Here is a 22,293-nt window from a genome sequence, read left to right on the forward strand (position 1 = left end):
CTATGACCCAATAAGCACATCACTAGGTATTTAACCCCAAAATACAAGAACACTAATTCAAAGGGATACACTTACATCCTTAGGCTTACTGTAGCATTATTTACAACAGCCAAATTATGGAAGCAGCCCAAGTGTCCATCAATAGATGAATGGATAAAGAAGTGGTATACATATATATACACATACATACACACACAATGGAGTATAATTCAGCCACCAAAAAAGAATAGAATCTTGCCATTTGCAAGGACATGGATGGAGATAGAGAGTATAATGCTTAGTGAAATAAGTGAGACAAAGACAAATACCATATGCTTTCATTCATATGTGTGGAATTTAAGAAACAAAACAAAGGAACAAAGGAAAAAAAAAAAAGAGATAAACCTGAACAGACTCTTAACTATAGAGAACAGATGGTTACCAAAGGAGAAATGGGTGGGACAATGTGTGAAATAGTTGATGGGGATTAAGGAGTACACTTGTGATGAGCACTGGGTGATGTATGGAATTCGTGACTCACTATATTGTATATCTGAAACTAATGTAATACTGTATGCTAACAAAACTGGAATTAAAAATATTTTATTAGCAATAATAGATACAGAAGGAGCCCACGTTGTGTATAGTTCCATTCTTCCTTTCCTGTGTGTCAAATTTTGTTTTCTTCCATGTATGTGAGTCAACATACAGCCTTTCTTCCAAACTCATCATGTAGACTTAAAATTAATATGATAGTGTTTCAGGATAGGATTTGTGTCTCCAGCAGCTTTGTGCAATAGCAACTTTTTTTATTGTCAACTGTACTTTTAAAGTACAAAGGATATCTAAGATATGACTCCATCATCTGTAATTTTCATCCAGATTGTAACTAGTATCATCAGATGACGTATCAATTATATCAGCTTATCCCTCAATAGGATAAATCATATTTCTTTCTATAACTATAAATACCAATATTCAAAGTGTGATGCATTTTCAAAACACACTCTATAGACTAAGCCTGAAAGTATTTCTTTTTTTAAATTAACAATGTTTCTTGGTCTTTAAAGATCTGCAGAAAATTCATTGGATATCTCCCAGATTTATCCCACAGAGTGATTACATGAAATTATAATGAAAAGAAAAGGACACAGATGGCTCACTTCTTTTTGAGCTGTGCTATCAGATCAAAAGAGTCTATATATTTTTGGATGGATATTTTGATTTTTAAAATTAAATGAACAATAATAAAATAAAAGATTTCTCCTTTTCCGACCTCCCAGAAACTACAGATGTATCACAACTATTCATTCTCATTAGTGTTAACAGGTCACCAACAAGGCAAAAGGGAAATGTGTTGGAAAGCTTTTTTAAAAAAAATAAAATAATTCTGAAACAGAAAAAATATAGAGGGTTCACTCTACCTTATTTCAAGGCTTATTATTAAGTAACAATGATAAATTCCTATAGTGCTGGTTTCAAGATAGACAAATAGATCAATGAAAAAGAAGAGAGAGTCCAGAAATAGGCTCACTTATACATGGCCAACTCACTTCTGACAAGGGTGCAAAGGCAATTCAATAGAGAAAGGTTAGCCTTTACAACAAATGATGATGGAAGAATCAATATCCACATCCAAAAGAAAAAGAAAACTCTGATCCATACTTTTCCTCATTTACAAAAAGTTAACTCAAAATGTATCATATGCTTACATACAAACCAAAAAAAAAAAAAATTAAAATTTCTAAAGGAAAACACTGGAGAATATCTTCATGACAATAGGTTAGTCAAACGTTACCTAGATGAAACACCAAAAGCACAATCTATAAAAAAAAATACATTGGACTTCATCAAAATTGTAAACTTCTCTTCAAAGAAACTGAAAAGGCAATCCACATACTGGAAGAAAATATTTACAAAGTATATATCAGATAAAGGAATTTACCCATATAAGGACCAGTCAGTTTTTTTAAAAAGCCCAATTAAAAAAATGAATAAAAGAGAACAGAAACTTGACAATACGAGATATATGAATGGCAAGAAAAAAAAAACACATGGATGGATGCCAAACATAATTAGTCATTAAGAAAATGCAGATTATAACCACACAAAATAGTGAGATACCACTAGAAATGAGGAGTAATTATTCTGAGTGAAATGCATCAGACCAAAAAAAAGAGTACACATTACGTGGTACCACTGATACAGAACTCTAGAAAATGGAACTAACATAGTAAGAGAAAACAGATGAGTGATTTTTGGTTGGAAGGGAAGCAGAGAAGAGTGGAAGAGAAAATCACATAGACAGATGAGGAAGCTTTAGGATTGATTTATACTTTTACCATCCTAATTGTGGTAATGGTTTTACAGGTCTGTATCTATATAAAAACTTACCATATTTTACACTTGAAATAGCTGCTTTTTCTATGTCAATTAGACCTCAATAACGTGCTAAAGATAATACATACATACGTGTGTGTGTGTGTCTATCTGTCTTTGGTGAATTTTGCACATACATTTGATTAATAGTATGCAACACTTAAACTAATAATTACAAATAAATTATAATAACATGATTTTAAGAAGGATTAGCAGATTAAAACAAAACATACAGACCTACTGGGTAAAATATGAACAAAATGCAAAGAAAATGTAAGGAAATGTAATGAACAGTAACATCAAACTTTCTAAGATCAGTAAGATGGATTTTCATTAGAAATATGTTTTTAATTGAATTTCAATTGTAAATTAGCAAAGACTCAAAAAATGAAATTATCCCATGTTGGTGGTGTGCTGAAATGGGCATTTTCTTATCCAGCTGGTGGGAGTATTAATAAGTATAAATCCTAAGGACAACAATTTGGCTGTGTATAATAACATCCTTCAATTTGTGCACCCTTCTGGAACAATTTCCAGAAATTTTATTCAAGGATCAGGTCAAAAAATGTGCAGAGATGAAGCAATTCCTCAGCTAGTAAGCCATCAAAATTTTCTTTGCTGTTCACCAGTAAGAAACTGCTTAGGGTGATGACAATGTAGGTCTGTTGCCTAAAAATATATTCATTATATTCTGTTAAGGGGAAAAGTTTAAAACTTCTTTGTAGCATGATTTCATTTTTAGTTTTAAAATGTGCCATCATTTCTTATGTTGTCAGGAGGTTGCTATCAAGAGAAATGTGTATATGTACATACGGAGAAATGTAATTGTACCTATGAAATGTTAGGGTGTCTCTGGTTGGAAAGACAAAGAGTGATAATTATTTTTCTATTTATGACTTGATATATGCTGAATGTTCTACAATAAAACTGCTCATTTTATAATCAAAAAAGAAAACAATTTCAATTTTCAATGAAATAAAAATTTAAAAAAACCCTCCATTTCAACTATGAAGAAAATTAAAAAAGACAAAAGACCCTCCAATTTCATGCCTATCATGTTTTGCTTCGCACCAGGAGCTCTTTAGGTAAACAAGGGCACACATTCAATAACACAAATACTGAACATCATTCATTAAGCACTAGCCATCCTAGTAGTTTATAATTAGGATACAAAAAGGAAGGGTACAATGAAAACAAATAACAAAAAGCAAAAGACAACAAACATTTCTTACAGGGAATAAAGCTAATTGTGGCCAGTTTCTACTCCAGGGTCTTAGATTATCCGTGTCTTCATCCATATTCACTGTTTCCACTGCTAGTCTCCCCTCTCATGTAGGTAAACTCTCCAGTGTGGTGCTGAGGTGTCAATGTCACGTGATGCCTCAGCTCCAATGCTGCCCTAGGGCCTGACTCCTTTCAATCCTGTGCTGAACAGAGACTTGTACAAAATATCTCTGAAGACAAGAGATGCTTCTGCTGAACCCATCAGAGTTCCATGCACATAATAGGTACCCAATTAATATATGTGAAATAACTCAATATGCTTAATATCTGAGGGACTTTATCTAAATGCCCCCAAAACCTAATTGCAGTGCTTGATATAGGTGGACTACCATGAATAACTGAATTTCTTGTTTAATTAAAATTCATTTAGTCCAGTTTCTTTCCTGTCTTCAACAAGTGCTTGCTGAGTGTGCCTCTTCTGAGAGGTTTATGATGCTAAGTGTTAGAGAATGATCAGTGATAAGGACGAAGAGGAACAATGCAATTATGAAACTGTTGGATGGAGACAAACCAGGAAGGATATGGCTACGGTTAATAAAGGGTTGATTCATAGGATTCCAGAAGCTGGACTCTGAATCACAACCCTAGGCAATTGGAATAGGCTTCTTATAATAGATTTATCTAAACTGACACCTGAAGAACGAATAGGCATTAACCAAATACACAGGGTGACAGGGTGAATCCTGTAAGCCATTTTTTAAAAAATCAGTCAATTTTCTTTTTTATTTTAGTAACTGAAATAAAAATAAGTATTTTCTGATGACTTGGGATCAGAGTAAAGAACTTCAAGATGAACTTCTATTACAGGGGCCTATAGATAGATATTTCTATTTGTTAGTTATTTTGATTAAATCATGTATTTTCATTTTTAAAATGGAATGTTAAAAGTAACAGCAAAACTTCTGCTTATACATTCCATGTAGCTGGACTTTTCTTAATCAAGTTTTCATGGTGTATTCAATGAAGAAACAAGGTCAAAATTAACTTAGTGCAGAACTACTTGTTTAGCCAAAGTATTAACAAAACATCTTGCTGAGGATGTGCTGCATACTGATGCCAGATTTTTAAATTAAATGACAAGGACAGAGAACTGACATTTATAAAGAAACACAAGTGCCAAATAATTAACACACATAATTTCAATTTTCACGGCTGCCCTGAGAAGCAGGTATCTCTGTCCCCAATTTACAGCTGGAAAACCACCATGTGGGAGTTAGGATTTAAGTACAAATCTCTTTCAAGGAGGAGCTTGGAAGGATGGGAAGAGTAGGAGAGACATGAAGAACATAATCCCATTTATAATTGCACCAGAAGTAATAAAATACTAAAAAATTTTAATAAAACTTATTAAATTTAATAAAATAAAGCCAGATGGCTTCCTAGGAGAATTCTACCAGATATTTAAAGAAGAGCTAATACATATTCTTCTCAAACTGTTCCAAAAAATAGAAATGGAAGGAAGACTTCCAAACTCATTTCTATGAGGCCAGCATTACCTTGATTCCAAAACCAGACAAAGACCCCACTAAAATATACAATTACAGGCCAATATCCCTGATGAACATGGATGCAAAACCTCTCAACATGATACTAGCAAATTGAACTCAACAATACATTAAAATAATTATTCACCATGATCAAGTGAGATTTATTCCTGGGCTGCAAGGCTGGTTCAATATTCACAAATCAATCAATGTGAAACACCACATTAATAAAAGAAAGGAATAAGAACCCTATGATCCTTGGGGCGCCTGGGTGGCGCAGTCGGTTAAGCGTCCGACTTCAGCCAGGTCACGATCTCGCAGTCCGTGAGTTCGAGCCCCGCGTCAGGCTCTGGGCTGACGGCTCGGAGCCTGGAGCCTGTTTCCGATTCTGTGTCTCCCTCTCTCTGCCCCTCCCCTGTTCATGCTCTGTCTCTCTCTGTACCAAAAATAAATTAAAAAAAAAAAAAGTTGAAAAAAAAAAATTTTTAAAAAATAAAAAAAAAAAAAGAACCCTATGATCCTCTCAATAGATGCAGAAAAAGTATTTGACAAAACACAGCATCCATTCTTGATAAAAACCCTCAACAAAGTAGGGATAGACGGAACATACCTCAACCTCATAAAGGCCATCTATAAAGACCCACAGCTAATATCATCCTCAGTGGGGAAAACCTGAGAGCCTTTCCCCTGTGGTCAGGAACAAGACAAGACAGGATGTCCACTATTTAATATAGTACTGAAGTCTTAGCCTCAGCAAAAAGAAAACAAAAAGAAATAAAAGGCATCCAAATTGGCAATGAAGAAGTCAAACTTTCACTATTTACAGACAACATGATACTCTATGTAGAAAACCTGAAAGACTCCACCAAAAAATATCTAGAACTAATATGTGAATTCAGCAAAGTTGCAGAATATAAAATCAAAAAACCAGAAATGTGTTGTATTTCTTTATACCAGTATTGAAGCAACAGAAAAACAAATCAAGGAATGAATCCCATTTGCAATTATACCTAATACAACTAGAGACCCAGGAATAAAGCTAAGGAGATAAAACACCTGTTCTCTGAAAAAATATAGAATACTTATGAAAGAAATTAAAGAGGACATAAATAAATGGAAAAACATTCTATGCTCATGGATTGGATGAACAAACACTGTGAAATGTCTATATTATTCAAAGCACTCCACACACTTAATGCAATTCCCATCAAAATACCACCAGCATTTTTTGCAGAGCTAGAATGAACAATCCTAAAATTTGTATGGAACCACAGAAGACCCTGAATAGCCAAAGCAATGTTGAAAATGAAAAACAAAACTGAAGGCATCACAATTCCATATTTAAGCTATATTACAGAGCTGCAGTAATCAACAGTATTGTACCAGCACAAAAACAGACACTTAGATTGATGGAACAAAATAGAAAATCCAGAAATGGACCCACAACTATATGGTTAAGTCATCTCTAACAATGCAGGAAAGAATGGCCAATGGAAAAAAGACAAACTCTTAAACAAATGATGTTGAGAAAACTGGACAGCAACATGCAGAAGAATAAAACTGGAGCACTTTCTTACACCATACACAAAAATAAATTCAAAATGGATGAGTGACCTAATGTGAGACAGAAAACAATCAAAATTCTAGAGGAGAACATAGATAGTAACTTCTTCGACCTTGGCTGGGGCAACTTTTTACTAGACATGTCACCAAAGGCAAGGGAAACAAAAGCAAAGATGAACTATTGGGACTTCATCAAGATAAAAAGCTTCTGCACAGTGAGGAAACTACAACAAAACTAAAAGGCAGCCTACAGAATGGGAGAAGATATTTGCAAACAAGATACCTGATAAAGGGTTAGTATCCAAAATCTATAAAAAAAACCTAACAAAATCAACACCCCCCCCAAAAAAAAATAACCCAGTTAAGAAATGGGCATAAGACATAAACAAATACTTTTCCAAAGAGACATCCAGATAGCTAACAAACACATGAAAAATGCCCAACATCAATTATCATCAGGGAAATACAAATCAAAACCATGATAAGATACCACCTCAGGCCTGTCAGAATGACTAATATTAACAACAGATGTGAGGATATGGAGAAAGAGAACGCTCTTGCACTGCTGGTGAGAATGCAAGCTCGTTCAGCTACTCTGGAGAACACTACGGAGGCTCCTCAAAAAGTTAAAAATAGAAGTACCCTATTATCCAGCAATTCTACTACAAAGAATTTACCCAAAGGATATAAAATAATAGATTTGAAGGGGTACATGCACCCTGATGTTTATAGTAGCATTATAAACAATCATCACACTATAGAGAGAGCCCAAATGTCCACCAACTGATGAATGGATAAAGAAGATATAATAGATAAATATACAGGAATATTACTCAGTCATCAAAAATAAAATCCTGCCATTTGCAATGACGTGGATAGAGCCAAAGTGTATTATGCTAAGTGAAATAAGTCAGCCAGAGAAAGACGAATACCATATGATTTCACTCATATGTGGAATTTAAGAAGCAAAACAGATGAATATATGGGAAGGGGTTAAAAAGAGAGAGAGAGAGGGAGACAAATCATAAGAGGCTGTTAAAGACGGAGAACTAAGGGTTGATGGAGGGGGGATGGGCTAAATGGGTGAAGGGTACTTGTTATGGGATACACTTGTTATGACGAGCACTGGGTGTCATACCAAAGTAATGAATCATTAAATTCTACTCTTGAAACGAATATTGCACTGTGTGCAAGCTAACTAGAATTTAAATAAAAATCTGAAAACAAAAAAATAACATATGAAACTCAATACCCAAAAAACAGAATCCAATTAAAAAATAGGCAGAAGTCATGAACAGACATTTCTCCAGAGATGACATTCAGAGCACCAACAGACACAGGAAAGGATGCTCATCATCCCTTACCAGCAGGGAAATGGAAATCAAAAGTACAATGAGACATCACCTCACACCTGTCAGAATGGCAAAAATCAACAACACAAGAAACAGCAAGTGCTGGCAAGAATGCAGAGAAAAAGGAACCCTTAAGTACTATTGGTGAGAATGCAAAGTAGCCACTCTAGAAAACAGTATGGAGGTTTATCAAAAAGTTAAAAAATACAACTACCTTATGACATAGCAATTGTACTACTGGGTATTTACTCAAAAAATACAAGAACACTAATTCAAAGGATGCATGCACCCTATGTTTAGTGCAGAATTATTTACAATAGCCAGGCTATGGAAGCAGCCCAAGTGTCCATTGATTGATGAATGGATAAAGAAGAGGTCGTGTGTGTGTGTGTGTGTGTGTGTGTGTGTGTGTGTAATGGAATATTATTCAGCCACAAAAAGAATGAAATCTTGGCATTTGCAACAACATGGATGGAGCTAGAGAGTATAATGCTTAGCAAAATAAGTCAGTCACAGAAATGACACATATGACACTCCTATGTGGAATTTTAAAAAAACAAAACAAACGAGCAAAGGGAAAATAAAAGAGAAATCCACAAACAGGCTCTTAATTATAGAGAGCTGATGGTTACCACAGGGGAGAGGAATGGATGGTAAGGAGAGTTAAATAGGTGATGGCAATTTAGAAGTGTGTTTGCCATGATGAGCACAGAGTAATGTATGGAAATAGTGAATCACTATATTGTACACCTGAAACCAATACACCTGAAACTAATTCCAGTATGTTAACTGGAATTAAAAATAAGAAAAGAAAAATCACATCTCATGCTAAAAGCTACATCATCACACAGCCTTTAATGATTGTACATATAATCACAGAATACATGAAAATACAAAGTACAAAGCATGATCTTCACTCCAGAGAACTATGTGTTACAGCCAAGAAAATAAAGCACACCAAAGTTAATCTAGAACACAACAAAGTATGTCAGGTGACAAATGAGTGGTAAACATACTCACATGGCCCAGAATGAGAAAAGATACACCGTTTCAGTGTTGCCCTAGAAAACATTATAAATAGGTACTTCAAACTAGGCAATTTTCTGAAAGGCAGAACAAGAAGAACATGTGAGACAGAAGAAACAAGGGAAGCCAAAGTTTGATTTGGGAAAGCAAAAGTGGTTTAGAAATGATCCTAGTAAGCAAGATGTGAACAGTAAGATGGGAGAGATTTAACAACAAAGGAGTTCCAAAGGTTTGCAAAGACGCAGAAGCTCTGTACAACTGTAACTACAGATAATACCTATCAAGTCCTGCTTTTCATAAATTTCACAGATCTTCTAACAACTCGGTCAAGTAAGTCTGGTTGTCGGAGGTAAAATCCTGTAATGAATATTCTGGTTAATGAACAATAAATGAAAGTTGCAGACTCTTCTGAGGAAGGCAAGCAGTCATGTGACCTCAACACTGCAGAAACTGCTCTCACAAAGTTGTGCTCCTGTCTTTGTCTTTCCCAAATTCCAAGGGCTTGTTCCCCTCATTCTCCTTGACTGCAGCACTGGATGCTGCTTGTTGCTGCTTCCTTCTTGACACACAAATTCTTCTGCTACCAACACACTTTAACAGTGAAATAATAAACATTTTCACACCTCCTGTGTTTTAGGCCCTAACAATGTTCTTTCTGTGCTCTGTAGAGAGAAATTCTTCTTTATTCTAATCACACTTCTGGAAAAAAACAAAGCCTCCTCAAAGGAAAAAAATTTTTTCATTCCTCACGAAAGTTCAGTTTTGTGCTCTAAATAGTGTATTATTTGCAACAAATCGTGGGGTGCCTGGGTGGCTCAGTCGGTTAAGCATCTGACTTCGGCTCAGGTCATGATCTCGCGGTCCAGGAGTTCGAGCCCCGCATCGGGCTCTGTGCTGACAGCTCAGAGCCTGGAGCCTGTTTCGGATTCTGTGTCTCCCTCTCTCTGACCCTCCCCCGTTCATGCTCTGTCTCTCTCTGTCTCAAAAGTAAATAAATATTTTAAAAAGACCTAAAAAAATTGTGAGACAGCTCAAGAATGTGATTTAATAACAGACTGATAAAATGGGTAGTGTGTATTGCTAGAAATGGTCATAAAAGAGTGGCTTTAGGAAATTCCAGAAAGAGGAGAAAAATCTAGTAAAATGCTTACTTCTTTGGAGAATGGAATGGATGAAAACCATCTTTAAGTCATACCCAACATCTAAAACAATGAAGCTGAAATATGGTCAAATTGGGATGCTCCCCTTCCTTGGCTAAATCCAAGAAGGTATAATATTAACAAGAAGTAGTCCTTAAAGTAGGAGCCTAGGCTGCAGAAGACATCAATTATTTATTATGCTTTACCTCAGTTAACATTGATCAAGTGACCACAGTAACAATTTGGGCCTTATTGCTTCCCCCTCCCCTCTAAACCAGCTCTGCCTGCCTCTGCTAGTGCCATTTGAGTCCTCTCTGTAAATATATGATCAATTAGTGATCAGAAATAAACCTTCTTCTATATAATCAGAAGATATTATATACATTTATTCAGGTCCTCTGCACATTTTATAATCAGATTGCTTGTTTTTGTTTTTGTTTTTGTTTTGGTATTGAGTTGTGTAAGTTCTTTAATACATTTTGGATATTAACTGGTTATCAAATACATCATCTGCAAGTATCTTCTCCCATTCAGTAGGTTGTCCTTTTGTTTTGTTGATGGTTTCCTTTGTTGTGCAAGAGCTTTTTATTTTGATGTAGTCCCAATAGGTTTTGTTTGTTTTTGTTGCTTTCCTTTCCCTTGTCTTAGGAGACAGATCTAGAAAAATGGTGCCATGGCCAATGTCAGAGAAATCACTGTCTCTGTGCTCTCTACTAGGATTTTTATGGTTTCATGTCTCATATTTAGGTCTTTAACCCATTCTGCATTTATTTTTAAGAAAGTGGTTCAGTTTCATTCTTTTGCGGGTACCTGTCCCAGTACCACTTCTTGAAGAGACTATCTTTTCGTCCTTATATATTCTTGCCTCCTTTGTTATGGATTAATTGGCCTTATTATTGTAGGTTAATTTCTGGATTTTCTACACTCTTCCATTGATCTTTGTGTCTCTTTCTGTGCCAGTACCATATTGTTTTGATTATTACAGCTTTGTAATATATCCTGAAATCTGGGATTGTGATACCTCCAGCTTTGCTTCTTTTTTTCAAGATTGCTCTGGCAATTCGTGGTCTTCTGTGGTTCCATACAAATTTTATTATTATTTGTTCTAGTCCTGTGAAAAATGCTGTTGGTATTTTGATAGGGATTGCACTGAATCTGTACACTGCCTTGGGAATATGGACATTTTAACAGTATCAATTCTTGCAATCTGTGAGCACAGAGTATCTTCCCATTTGTTAGTGTCATCTTCAACTTCTTTCATCAGTTGTTGTAGCTTTTAGAGTACAAATCTTTCACCTCTTTGGTTAAGTTTATTCCTAGTTTGTTAAATTTATTCTTTTTGGTGCAACTGTAAATGGTTTTCTTTTTTTATTTCTCTTTCTGCTACTTTGTTATTAGTATATAGAAACACTACTGGCTTTGCACAGTGGCAGTATCGTAACCAATGAGGTTTATCCGAAGCATGACTATTGCTACTAGAAACACTACCAATTTCTGGGTACTAATTTTGTATCCTACCACTTTACTGAATTACTTCTAGTAGTTTTTTGGGGGAGTCTTTCAAATTTTCTATGCATAGCATCATGTCATCTGTGGACAGTGACAATTTAACTTCATTACTAATATGAGTGCTTCTTATTTCTTTTTCTTGTCTGACCATTGTGGCTAGGACTTCCACTACTATGTTGAATAAAAGTGGCCAAGAGTGGACATCTTTGTCTTGTTCTTGACCTTAGAGGAAAAGCTCTCAGTTTTTCACCATTGAGTATGGTGTTAGCTGTAGGGTTTTCATATATCTCCTTTATTATGTTGAGGTATGGTCTAACTCAGCTCTTAACCCTTTCCCTCTTCCTCCATGTATGACCTGGATTGAAATATGTATTATTCTTGTGGATTATTCATTTCCTAATATTTTATAATACCCAGGGTTGGGATCTATCTTCAGAACGAAAGGCTAGAAGTTCAGTTAGTGTCTTCCCACCTGTCTCAATATCCACTGACTTTCTTCTTCCATGTCATGGTGTTTTACTACATCTTAGGTCTCATTATTCTCAGTAGACTTGTCCATAGCCTAGATTCCCACTTGTGTGTTTTTCCCATACCCTCCTTTACCTTTTGAGCCATACCTCCTCCTTCCATTACTTCAAGTTTAGTGTGTGTCCCACTTAAACCCTAAGCTGTAGTTGACAGGACTGTCTCTGGATTTCAGTCTCTCCTATGGAGTCCTGTCTCCCATGAACCAACCTTACAAGTCTATGATACGGTACGTAGGAAATGCTTATTTGACTTTCTTTGGATTCAGTCATTAGCACTGATGTTACCTATATAAAATTTAGTGGGAAAAGTAAAAAGGAGAATTAACAATTCATAGCCACTTCATAGAGCCCTACTGAGGCACACAAAGAGGTTTGTGCTATATAGTTTTAAAGGGATGTATTGATGTATATAAATAGGTATATATAAATATGTATATGTATATAAATTGACATATATAAAAGATATATTCCTCATTACGTTTAATTATGTGGGAGGCAGGTAAAAAAGAGACAAGAAAAAGAAATTGTTTTTAACCAAATAATAATTTTATGTTGTTGAAACTGTCTCTATTTTTAATGTCAAGTATTTAGTGAATCCAGTGAATTATGAGACATTATACATTTTGAGCTCAAACACAGTTTTCAAAATTTGCTCTCAATAGCAGACAAGATTATTGTTTTATGCACAAACAATAGTAAGAATAACTCCTCTTTCCAAGAGGCTTTTGTTTAACTATTTTCCTTTCTTGTCTTTGTAAATAAATATAAAATATCAAGATTAGGGCAAAATTATCCAACCAGACAACAAATCCAAGTATGTGCATTTTTAATGCTGTGACTGTTGACCACAGGTGCAGATTTCTCAAACAGAACAAAACAGACTTGAAAAAAGTTTTATTTATTTATTTTGAGGGGGGTGGGGGGAAGAGAGTGTGGTAGAAGGGCAGAGAGGGAGGGAGGGAGGGAGAGAATCCCAAGCAGGCTCTGTGCTGTCAGCGTGGAGCCAGTGCAGGGCTCCATCTTACCAACCACGAGATCATGACCTCAGCTGAAATCAACAGTCAGATGCTCAACCGACTGAGCCATCCAGGTGTCCCCAAAACACACTTTTTATTTAGTACATTTACTTGAATCTCTTAAGAAAGGAAAAATTGACGATTTTGCCCAACTGAGATGTGAAGAGAGGATATGACTGTGGAGTGCTCATGGAAGTATTTAAAACAAGCTTTGGGAAGGATTTTTGGAGCCTCATCCCAAAATAGCACATACTGTCAGCAAATAGATTCTCTTTAATGAGTTATGACAAATGAATGGGGAATGAGAAGCTTACAGAAAATACAGGGCTACAGGAGATGTAAAATAAGAATAGAAATTTTATACCAAGGGCTAAGTTTTATCTATCTATATAAAATATATAGTAACAGAATTAATTAAGCTGCCTTTTTTTTTCCTTTTTCTTTCTGTTTTACTTTCCTGCATTAAACCAAAATATAGTAATTATTATCAGGAAAGAACTGGATGGAAGGTGGTTTATTCTCATAGTGACAATAAGTTTTCTGTTTTCTGGTAATCCTGCCAATGATTTTGTAAAGTATTTCTTGATTGTCCTGGTATGCTCATTACTGTATTACATGTTGTGAGGGATAAAAACAGACTTGGTTCCTGTCTACGGGAAACATCATGGCATTTGGGTGATAAAGTAGATAAGTCTAAAATGACCAAAAAATACACAAGAGTGTATATGAACTCATGGTTTGGGCAGGTGATCCTACAAGAGTTACTGAAGTCTTTTTAGCACCATCTGGTGGGAAGAGAGAGAAGCTGATGAGTCTCCAGGCTTCCTCTCAACTGGGGAAGTCAATAATCTGGTCCAGATGGCCAAGGAGATGGAACTATTTTTACCGTAATTTGAGGCTAATCAAATACTAAAGAGAAAGGTCATTTGTGGGGTGAGGCATAGAAAACATGACAAAGTCTAAGGAACCAATAATCTAAGGAAGGTTACATGTCCTTGGTTAGGATTATCAGGGCAAGACTAAAATTAATGCCTGGGAGTTTGAGGAATGAAGTAGAAAAGTTGGCAAGAGTAGGTTGTAGAAGGCTGACAATTTTCACCTGACATCTGCCCTGACTTTAATATTAAGGCAAAGGTGTTCTCCTCCTAAACAATCGCACATAAATTTGTTCAGTGATCATAATAGTGTGAGACCAAAGTAATATCCCAGTTAAATCATGTATGAGCACAGTTATGAATACAGCACAAACAACCCCCAAACATTCCCCACTCTCAGGTAACAATGACTACACTGCTTCTTAACCAATTATAGCTTTATATCCACTCAATTTCTAATTCATAGATAACAATTGCTAAGGTACCCCAATCATGCATTTGTCCCTTCCTCCTTGAAGCACTCAATCCAGAAGAGACCTCTCCTTCCCTGAAACCTCCACAAATCACCTCATACAAACCAAAATCACATAAAAGCCATGCCCTAAAATTTTCTTGAAGCAACTACCTTTTGAAAAAATGTCCAATATCTCTATTGCAGCAAGTAGTAAATCCAACTACTTGACTAGAGTTATATCCTGGTGTCCTTTAGCTGTCAGGATTTGAGCTGAGTGATGTAAGGTTTAGGGCTGTGAAGGGTTTGTTCTAAGAGGCAACAATGACAGGTATATTTGCTCCAGGTTCCTTAAAAAATACTAGGATAATAAGAACTAATACCATCAGTGTGTGAAATTCATTTTGTTTTGTATTTTCTTACTTATCTTTAGGGATAACGTGAGATCATTTACCTTCATAGTAGGTAGAATCAACCAAACAGGACATTGAAAAGCCAATGAGTCACTCAGTAGACAGGCATGTTTGCTATTAGGCTCTCTGTAGAGCATACACGGACAGGTAAGAAGTTTGGATGGTCCTTATATGTGAACTTTCAGTACACTTAAGCCAAATCTAAAATAGCTTTCATTTTATTCCTGAGAATTTACTGTATGCTAGACACCACTATAAGTGCTCTATGTAGGATCTTATTCATTCATAAAACAGCCCTACAAAGAAGATGCAAGGATTTTCCCAATTTTGTAGATGGAACATACCCCCAGCAGGATAGGGACAGTGCATAATAATTAGAATAAAAAATTTTGTAGATGAGAAGAACACTGAAGTACACAGCAGCAAAGAAAAATAGCCCAGAGTCACACATCTAAGGAGTAAAGGTGTGTTCCAGGCAAAACCCCAAGCAGTTCCAATTCAGAGCCCACCATTCATAAACACTTAGCTGTATTCCTGTTGAAAGACCGTTAACGGCACAAGACCTATGTGGTCATGCATGTAAGTGTGCAGAAGTAGTTTGAGCTAAATGGCAAAGGGAGAGGAGAGAAGGGAGACAGAGCAGGACAAGGGTGATGGCCATTCAGAGCCCAGGATGCCCTTTTGGTGCTAGCACAGAAGGAGACTCCTCTCAACTATAGCAAAACTTCTGCAGATCACACTTGGGAAAAATGGATAATTTTCTAATGACAGACCGCTCACTATTCTAACCTCATTATGGTAAATCTGTATAAAAGGTCTAAACCCTAACTCCTGCCTTAGAGTCATATTACAGGTATAAGAACTGATATCTGTTTTTTAAGAATCTTGTATTTATATCTTTTTTAAACAAACACTTACCAAGTCCTATTATGTGCTAGACATCATGCAAGATACACGAGACATATCAGTGAACAAAACATATCAACAGATCTGCTCTAGTGAAACATACCTCCAGCAGGATAGGGACAGTGCATGATAATTAGAATAAAAAATTAGATAATGTAGAATTCTGAGAACAGTTAACAGGCACTGGGAGTACTAGGGGTGACTCAAGGGAACATGCTGCAATATTAAATAGGGAGCCAGGACAGGCCTCTCTGAGAAGGTAAGACACAAGCATAAATTTGAATGAAGTAGAGGAATTCAGCCAAGCAGATATTGGCAGGAAGAAAGCAGGTATCCCAAATGTCCTTCTGAATCAATAGCACCATTAAATTAAAATGTAGTCTGCTCCATAAGTTGAAAGAATTAGGTCAAATGCGTTTTGAACTTAGAAGTCACCCAAAGATTTTTTTAAATATACATATAGTTTCCCCCCTAATCATCTGCATCTTGTTTTGAAATTGACTGAGGACCTCCTATACTCCAGACCATAGTTGTAAAGGATACAGAAATGAATAGGACTTGAAAAGTCCCTTCAAGTTGCTACCTCTGGTTGGGAGGAATAACGGTAAAAGAGTGTGACAAACAAGGAAATGGAAATATCGAAGTGTCGCAGCGGGCTGAGGAATGGTGAGGTGCATATACTCCTGAAGTTAGGTAGGATTTCTGTTGGCTTGTGCTGCAGGATGAGGTGTTTTCTATTTTGCTACGTATTATCTGAAGTTCATGAAGCCTGAATGTGATCCCTTTTCACCCCACAGATAATGTCCTATGATCTAAAAGGCACTGCATTGTCTCTCAGAAGGTCCAGGTTCTTTTACGGGGGATGAAATGCCTATCTGGGGTGGTAACAGAGCACTTCATCACAAAACATTTCCCTAAAACAAGTTATAATGTTCAAATAGCCTCTAAACAAAGCAAAATAGCAATTTAAATTTAAGATTAGTTGTAGAAGATTAAAAAAAATTTTTTTTAATGTTTATTTATTTTTGAGAGAGAGACAGAGCATGAAGAGGAGAGGAGCAGAGAGACAGGGAGACAGAATCAGAAGCAGGCTCCAGGCTCCGAGCTGTCAGCACAGAGCCCGTCGCGGGGCTTGAACTCACAAACTGCAAGATCGTGACCTGAGCCGAAATCAGATACTTAACAGACTGAGCCATGCAGGTGCCCTTAGTTGTAGAAGATCTTAGATGAAATGACTAAATGTCCTGTTTTCCAATGTGCATGAAGTAGAAAAAAATGCTCAAAAGAATTCACAGCATTCTCATTCATAAAATACTCCAAAACCACACACACACACACACACACACACACACACACACACACACTCACACACACCCCAAGTAGGAGATGTCTTTAGCCAAAATAAGTACAACTTTAAAAATATAGTGGAAATATCAAAACATAGTGGAAAACCAAAGGGATGCAAGAATGATCAAAAAAGTTGGATTTCATGTTAGCTTTTCATTGTAAAGATAGAACAAATATAGTCAATAGATGATTTTAACAGGCAGCGTATCTAGGCAGGTGGCATGTTTAGTTGTGATACCAATAGCTTAATATCTTTTGTCCTCCATGTACCTGCTTCAGGGATTCATGTTATCTGCCAGGAAGCACTGAGGAAGGCAAACACCTGTGACAATGGATGAAGAGAGCATGTAACAAGCATCTAAGTTGTCCCAAGAACTGTATAGAAATTTTGCTTCTGTTATCTCATCTTCACAACTAAGAGAGACATTACTTTTATCGTTTTACAGATCAACCAATCAAGGGACTAAGGCAGACAAGCACTGGGATCTTCTCCTGTCTTTAAGGAAATGGTGCCCCTGAGGTTTTCAGTGTTCCCGGCAAAGGCACTCTCTGAAATCTTGTGAACCCACATCCCAAACCAACCAACTTGGTCAATTTATCTTACAGACAAGTAAGAGACTATCCTGCTTATTGCCTTTTCTAACCAGTAAACATGCAAAGGTTTTGTCATCAATCCAGTCGACAAGGGAAAATGCATCATAATATATTTTCCTCTTCAAAAGTGACTTCCAAATGATGTGGCATTTGAATTTCAAAGCTGGCGCAGCTCGGAATGTGTGGGTTTGGAATAGCAAACTTTCTTGGAATAGCAAGTCATACTTTTGCTACCCGCTGCACTGAAGTCGTGTTGTTTACAGCCAAGACAAGATTGAAGCCTCTTTGCCTGACATGGTTTCCATACCCGTAATAGATTAGCTTCCACATTCGTACGCTGGTTTTTAAAAAGTCAAAAATTTCCCCTTTATCAGTATAAAAGCTAAAATAGGAAACTCAGATTCAAACCCTTTTTTTGAAAATCTGCTATGACATTTGTATCATCTTACATTCCTCCCAACTTGTCGGTGTTACTTTAATATTTAAGCCCATGAGCTTTATAGAATTGTCTTCAAGATGTTTTAAAACATTTTTGACTTTTCAGTCTAATATTAAGTGTTCTAAAATCACTATTTCAGTGAACAAAGCAATCAAAGTTTTAAACCAATTTCTTTCTTCTTGCATGAGCAAATTAAAAACACTTCCTGTGAATGTAAAAGTGGAACTCATGTTAGCTTTAAAATTTCTATGTCATTAGGAATTATTGGACCAGAGAATCAAAATGAACCAGTGTGGGATCCAAGGCCTCAAGTGTTGTCTATGAATCAGACACTGCAATGTGGAGGCTTATCATGGAAGTGACCATAAACCTATTAATCCCCACATACAAAATTCCAATAGCAACGCTAATAGGTCTAAACACCTGATGAGAACATCCATAGATCTTTCATAAGTTATCACAGAAAACAAAGTCATTTCATGGTGCTGCTTTTCATACCTTCCAGAACACCTACATCACAATGCATGTGCTTTAACAGGCACTGGGCCATACTCTATCATCTGTGAATTAGATGCATTTTCCTTCTCTTCCTTTCTCAGCACTTTCTCACAGACATCACCACATCTCTTCTAAACAGTAGCAGGTCAGCTATGATGGGTGGTTCTTATGGTTCCTTTAAGAAAGCAAAATGTGTCTAAGTAAAAATCCTATGAATATAGATGTTTTGTTGAGGTTTTCAAGTAAAGCAGGATTATTATTCTTTTCAATCTGAAACATTCTATCAGAGGAAAAAAATAAATGGAAAGGTTGGAGGAAAAGTGAAAGAAAAGCATTTTTGGAATGTTTATCCATCAGTAACTAAATCCAAATCCTTTGGCCAGGTTTAAAATAATAATTTCATCAGAAACCCCAAATGAATTCATGACTTCAAAGACTTAAATTGGCTGAGAATGGCACCAGAAAAACACCTTTGTTTCAGTCCTTTGCCAGAAAAGTATATGTGCTAATGATTATTCTCCATGAAGGAACATAACCCTGGCTTTACTGGGGACTCTAGGAAAATGGAGGACAAAACATGTTAGCTCCCATGTTCTCCCTCCACCACGGAATACTAACACCCTGTTAACTCTCCCTTACTTCTCTCTCAAGGAAGTTCTGTTCTAGTAAGTCTGTTCACTGAAAATCTGTATCATTTTATCTACAAGACAACAATTTCTACCTATGATTATAGATACGTGCATATGCGGCTTTTTCTACCTACCTTCAGCACTAGCTGATTAAGAGCACAAACCAGGTCAGATTCATCAGTATAACCTTCTCTCACCTGTATCTGACTTCTGATTCCTCTTCACCCCTTTACCAGATCCTGATTGAACAGCTCTTCCACATTGGCATAAGATCAATTTACTATAATAAAACCCCTATTGTTATAATATTTACAATAGCTCATCTTTCTTTCCCTAACTGGACCCTGACTGATGTATACTCCACTGATGTTGGGCTTGACCATGTGCTTTGACCAATGACAGATTAGAGACTGAAACACAGAGAATTTAAATGTTTTTGCTTGAGCTGGATTAGCCATCACCATGAGAATGTGTATAAAAGCTGAAAGTCCAAAAACAATGAATAAATATCTGGAATATACCTAAACCTAACCAGTACCTGAAGTCCAGCTGGTTTTTGCTGAAACCATCAGAGCCCTAGCCAACCTGCAGGCTTGGGTGAGTCCGAAAAAAATAATGTCTGCTTTTGTAAGCCTTTGTGTTTTAGAATTATTTATCACATAGAATTATTGCAACAATAATTGATAAACACAGTCACAGAAGTTAACGAAGTTTTATAAAGTTGGGATTTGCATCCAGGTCTCAAATCCAAGTCCAGAATGCCATTTACACTGTCTTGGCATCGATTTAGTAAGCCTAATCACTGGGGCATAAGAGAACTATAAATTACTTTAAAAATATTATATAATTGAGCTAAGTAGACTGAAATCATTGTAATCATCACAGACAGTTCATATCACTGCCAACGTTGGCAATTGTCATGAGGAGTACATCACAATTATACAGGGAAATCTATTCCCAGTAGCTGGTCGTATGGTACTGTGTTTAGTGACTGACATCACCAACAGTGATTCAACTGCAGAATCAACCTGCTGAATACAGTACAAAAGTACCTTGTTAAAAGTATACATAATTATATAATGAGCTTTGAGGCTTTGAAGGCGAAATAATGCATGTGCCTATACAAAGATATGCAATTTGTGCTAGCATTATCTCAAGAACATTTCAAACGCCATTTTCCATGAGCAGCCCTAAAAGTATCTTCTTTTCTCATATTAATCTGTGATTTATGATGCTCATAAAATTGTAATAACGATTATGCATTCATTCATTTTTCAGCCAGAATTTCATTTATTCAACCACTATATATTGTATGCCAGGGATTTTACTAGATTCTGGGATAAATGATGAATGAGACACAGAATTCAGCCTAAGTAGATCATATGGCAACTGCATGTCACTGTACTCGTACCGTGAATGCAGAGCACAGGGACTAGAGCTGGCAATTGTCCCTCCCATGCTCAGCCATTTAATTTTACAATGTAAGAATACAGCTGAAAACTTAATTGCCTGTAAACGTTTAAAAAATTTTTGAGTTTATTTATTTATCCTGAGAGAGACAGAGACAGCATGAGTGGGGAGGGGCAGAAAGCGAGGGAGAATCCCAAGCAGGGATTGCCAGCACAGAACCTGAAACTGTGAGATGGTGTCCTGACCAAAACCAAGAGTCGGCGCTTAACCGACTGGGCCACAGGTGCCCCAAAAACTTAATTTCAAGGAAGAGTAGAATTCCTAAGAGGAATGGAATTATTAAAAAAGGGGGGAAAAGTGACAGAAAGGTTTTCTCCTCTCCAATCTTACTGTATTTCTTTTAACATTTTTTTTTTTTTTTGAGAGACAGAGAGAGACAGACAGAGAGAGGGAGACAGAAGATCCGAAGTTGGCTCTGCACTGACAGCAGCAAGCCCCATGCAGGGCTCGAAACCATGAACCGCGAAATCATGACCTGAGCTGAAGTTTCACACTCAACCGACTGAGCCACTCAGGGGCCCCTCAATGTATTTATGCATTTCTACATAATATATTAACACATAATATATCAACAGTGTTAAGAGCATCAACTCTTTCCCATTTCTGACTCTTAGCCCCTAAATGCAAGCATATTCTTCGCTTTTAGCTATGCCTTCTGGTATTTACTTCCACAGTTATAGATAGCTTGTTTTTAAATGCTCATTTCCCGATTTTACTAATTGTTAACACTGTTACTTGATGTCCCCGTTTGGAAGACGAAGACACCTATTTGTTTTCTTCTACTTGCGTGCTCTAACACAGTTTATCTCAAATTTTGTCAAAATTTAGAGTTTACGTTATTATAACCATGTAAACATTGTTTTTTGTTGGCACAAGTTAATTTTATAATTATTTTTCCCCATCCTATAAAATTTCTCTCCTGTGGATACTCATTTTGGCAAATTCCATGTATTCCATGATTTACAACCTCACTTTAGAGGAGCACATCCTTAGTAGCTTCCTAAGAAAGAAGGCATGGAGGTATTTTTGGGAATTGGCTTCAATATCGAGCACTGTCTTTACCTTTATAATTGATTAATACTTAGGTAGTTGCAGAACTACGGACTAAACTTCCCTCAAAAGTGTCTTTATCTTTTTACTTGTTTCCTATTGCTTCTGTGGCAAATTGCCACAAGCATAAAACAACACAAATATATCATTTCAATCATTCTGGAGATCAGAAATCTAAAATAGGTGAGAGATTACATTCCTTCTATAGTCTCTGGGGGGAGGGGGAATCCATTTCCTTGCCTTTTCCAACTTCTAAAAGCTGCCTACATTCTTTGGTTCACTATCCTCTTCCAGCAGTGACATCACTCAAACATTGTCTGTGTTCAAATCTTGTCTGATTCTGATCCTCCTTCTTCCCCCTTA

The 22,293-nt window shown here is 36.4% G+C and overlaps 1 protein-coding gene and 1 pseudogene across 2 annotated transcripts in view; one reads left to right on the forward strand and one right to left on the reverse strand.

Moving 5' to 3' along the window:
* NELL1 (neural EGFL like 1) overlaps window positions 1-22,293 on the reverse strand; it is an 877,100-nt gene that overhangs the window by 159,846 nt on the left and 694,961 nt on the right. The gene's annotated exons all lie outside the window — the stretch shown is intronic.
* LOC125917937 (uncharacterized) lies at window positions 11,622-11,750 on the forward strand (annotated as a pseudogene).

This window comes from Panthera uncia, chromosome D1, assembly GCF_023721935.1.
Source record: "Panthera uncia isolate 11264 chromosome D1, Puncia_PCG_1.0, whole genome shotgun sequence".
Classification (NCBI taxonomy): Eukaryota; Metazoa; Chordata; class Mammalia; order Carnivora; family Felidae; genus Panthera; species Panthera uncia.